Source organism: Elephas maximus, chromosome 4 (genome assembly GCF_024166365.1).
Source record: "Elephas maximus indicus isolate mEleMax1 chromosome 4, mEleMax1 primary haplotype, whole genome shotgun sequence".
In the NCBI taxonomy this organism is placed as follows: domain Eukaryota; kingdom Metazoa; phylum Chordata; class Mammalia; order Proboscidea; family Elephantidae; genus Elephas; species Elephas maximus.
Window position 1 is genome coordinate 81,147,889 of NC_064822.1, and position 4,180 is coordinate 81,152,068.

At 41.1% G+C, this 4,180-nt stretch overlaps 1 pseudogene; it reads left to right on the plus strand.

Annotated features, from left to right (window-relative positions):
- Positions 1 to 3,738: 3,738 nt before the first annotated feature.
- LOC126074696 (40S ribosomal protein S21-like) lies at positions 3,739 to 3,965 on the plus strand (annotated as a pseudogene).
- Positions 3,966 to 4,180: the final 215 nt, after the last annotated feature.

Consider the following 4,180-nt stretch of genomic DNA (forward strand, 5'->3'; position numbering starts at 1 on the left):
TACAGGCTTTTAAGACCACAGTTGCTACTCACTGCAGTCAAATATAGAACATGTTCTTTATAAGACCACAGTCGCTACTCACTGCAGTCAAATATAGAACATGTTCTTTATAAGACCACAGTCGCTACTCACTGCAGTCAAATATAGAGCATGTTCTTTATAGACAATGTTATGCCAGTTGAGCTGAATGTCCCCCAAGACCATGATCCCCAACCCTCAGCCTAGTATCTTGGTCTTTCAAGGCATTTGGATGTGTCTGTAAAGCTTCTATGACTTTGCCCTGTCAAGTTGTGCTGACTTCCCAGTATTGTGTCTTATCCTTCAGGGCTACCACTTATCTACTATCTAGTTAGTGTTTTTTCTTCTTCACCCCTCCCTCCTAACCATCAAAGCTTGGTTCTTTCTGTATGGAAACATTTTCATAGGTTTTTATAATAGCGATCTTATACAGTATTTGTCCTTTTGTGATTGATTTATTTCACTCAGCAAAATTCCAGAACACTTAATTGTGCTCATGTGGAACCTGTACATAGACCAAGAGGCAGTCACATGAACAAAACAAGGGGACACTGTGTTGTTTAAAACCAAGAAAGGTGTGGCCAGGGTTGTATCCTTTCATCATACTTATTCCATCTGTATGCTGAGCAAATAATCCGAGAAGCTAGACTATGTGAAGAAGAACCTGGCACCAGGATTGGAGAAAGACTCATTAACAACCTGCGATATGCAGATGACACAACCTTGCTTGCTGAAAGCCAAGAGGACTTGAAGCACTTACTGATGAAGAGCAAAGACACATTTTTCAGTATGGATTACACCTCAGCATAAAGAAAACAAAAATCCTCATAACTGGACAAATAAGCAACATCATGATAAACAAAGAAAATATTGAAGTTGTCCAGGATTTCATTCTCCTTGGATCCACAATCAACGCCCAAAAAAGCAGCAGTCGAGAAATCAAACAATGTATTGCACTGGGCAAATCTGCTGCAAAAAACCTCTTTAAAGTATCCGAATTCAATACTTGGGTCAGGACTTAGTGTGCCTGACCCAAGCCATGGTGTTTTCAATCACCTCATGTACATGCGAAAGCTGGACAATGAATAAGGAAGACAGAAGAATTGACACCTTTGAATTATGGTGTTGGCGAAGAATATTGAATATACCATGGACTGCCAAAGGATGAACAAATCTGTCTTGGAAGAAGTACAGCCAGAATGTTCCTTAGGAGCAAGAAGGGCAAGACTTCATCTCAAGTACCTTGTATATGTTATCAGGAGGGACATGTACCTGGAGAAGGACATTGTGCTTGGTAAAGTAGGGGGTCAGCAAAAGAGAGGAGGACCTTCAGTGACATGGATTGACACAGTGGCTGCAACAATGGGTTTAAACATAGCAACAATTGTGAGAATGGCACAGGACTGGGCGGTACCCCGTTGTGTTTTACATAGGGTGTCTATGAGTCGGAACTGCACCTAACAAGAACAACATTTTACACATGATTTTAGTATAAACATGATCTTCGGAATTGACTCGACGGCATTGGGTTTTTGTTTTTTTTTCAACTCTCTTTGATTAAGAAGTCACCTTCATTCATTCACTCAACAAATATCTACTGAGCTCCAGCTGTGTATCTTTCTGTTAGGCTCTGGAGGTAGATACAAAGGAAGGACATGATCCCTGTCTGAGGGACTTGCAGTCTAGGGGTAGAGATGGGCCCATATCCAGGAAATGCAATGCAGTGAGGGAAGTGCTGTGAGAGGCACAAGGTCAGCAGGTTGTGGAAATATTTAGGGAGAGCATCTAACCCAACATGGGGGCATAAGAGTAGGCTTCCCAGAGGAAGCATGTTCGTTTCCTGTTGCTGCTGTGACAAATTACCATGAATTTACTGGCATAAAACAACACACATTTATTATCTAACAGTTCCGAAGGAAGTAAGTCCAAAATCAGTCTCGCTGGCTAAAATCAAGGTATCAGCAGGGCTGCCTTGCTTTTGGATGTAAAGCAAGAATTTTTTTTTTTTTTTCCATTTTCAACTGCTAGAGGCTGACTGCATTCCTTGGATCATGGCCCTTTCCAGCAATGGCATCACTCTAACCTCTGCTTCCATCATCACATCTACTCTCTGACTCTCTTGACTTCGTCTTCTAAGGACCTTTGCTATTACATTGGGCCTACCAGGTAATTCAAGATAATCTCCCCATCTCAAGATTCCTAACCTAATCATATCTCCAATGTAATTTACCTGTGTAAGGTAACAGGTTCCAGGGATTAAGATTTTGATATCATTGGAGGACCATTGTTCAGCCTACCACAGGAAGTAACCATACAGAGAGATTGAAGAGTCGTGCAGGCAGTGGAAACATGTGGAAAAGCCTCAAAGAGACCTAGAGGAGGGAAGTTGTAGAACTTGATAGGTCAGCGTCTTCAGTTATTCAGATATTGTTGTTAGTTGCCGTAGAATTGGCTTCAACTCATGGCAACCTATGCATGCAGAATAAAATGTTGCCCAGTCCTGTAATGTCTTAGGCTAGGTTCTCTGGAGAAATGGAACCAGTAAAGCAAAAATATATATAGAGAGAGAGACAGATTTATATCAAGGAAACGGCTCATGTGGTTGTAGAGGCTGGACCATCCCAAGTCTGTGGATCAGCCTGGAGGCTTCTGATTCATGTAGCTAAAGGGCCTGGTGAACCCATGATTGGTGGGCAAGACGGTGGGTAAACTGCTATCTCAAGTCCCAAGAACTGGAGATCTTACAAACAGGAGCCAGCTGCAGGATCCAGAATGTGTAAAAGCCTGTGAGCCTTGGCACAGAGTCCACCTATATTGGATGCAAGCCATGCTCCCTAAGGAAACTCCTTTTCAACTGATTGGCTACTTATGGTAGATCCCACCACAGAGGTGATCATATAATATCAGATCTCATCATGGAGCTGATCACATCATCATATGACTGCCAAACTACATCATAATTGCCAAACCACTGAGAATCATGGCCCAGCCAAGTTGGCACAGAACCTTCATGATCATATGTTGGTATGTTTAAGTCTATTGTGGTTATTGTATCAATCTATCTCATTGGGAGTTTTCTTCGTTTTTACTGACCCTCTGCTTGACCAAATGGGATGTCCTTTTCCAGTAATTGGTTTTTCCCAATAATATGTCCAAAGTAAGCAAGTCAAAGACTAGCTATCCAAGCTACTAAAGCACATTCTCATTGTATTTCTTCTAAGATTGATTTGTTCATCCTGTTGATAGTCCAAAGTATGTTCAATATTCTTGGCCAACTCTATCTCATCAGACAGGATAAAATAATATGTACAATGTTCTTACATAGTGTTTTCATTGTAGGATAGTACATAGTGTTAGCCGTGGTGATGACGAGTACAGGAAGAAGAGAAAATCTAGAAATGATGCTGAAGTAGTAAGCAGGGATCAGAAAATATCTGGTCTTTTTGAGGTCATGTTGAATTAACCTGAGGGGAACCACTGAAGAATTTCAGCAGGGATGTGAAATGATTACATATGTATCTTAGTTGACAGTCTGTCCTTGCTGAATGGAAAACAGATTGGAGAAACAAGACTGGAGGTAGGGAACAAGGATTAAACAAGGGTGAGGTGAGTAAGGTATGTGCTTTGGATGCAATATTTATGGAGTCACCAAAAGACTTAGGAATTGCTTTCCTTTCTCTGCTGCTGCTGAGGTGTGGTAACCCGAGGCATGGCCACGACATGCAGAACTACGCCAGTGAGTTCATGGACCTGTTCTCTAACAACCACATCATCGGTGCCAAGAACCATGTGTCCATCCAGATAAATGTGGCAGAAATTAACGCTGGCAGAATCAATGGCCAGTTTAAGACTTACTCTAGCTTCAGGGCCATCCACAGGATAGGAGAGTCAGATAATTTCATTCTTGACTGGCCAGGGCTGATGGCATCACCTCAAAGAACTTCTGACTGGAGAGACTCATGAATGTGAAGTATTTGTCATAAATAAATAGTAAAGCTACAAAAAAAAAAAAAAAAGTCCTGGGAATCAAGATAAATATTTTAATGCAATAATTTTAACAAATCAAAATTAATGCAAAGAAACTATGGCTAATTGATTTTAAATAAGGATGCCAAGTCCACTCAATGGGGAAACAACAGTTTCTTCAATAAATAATGTTTGG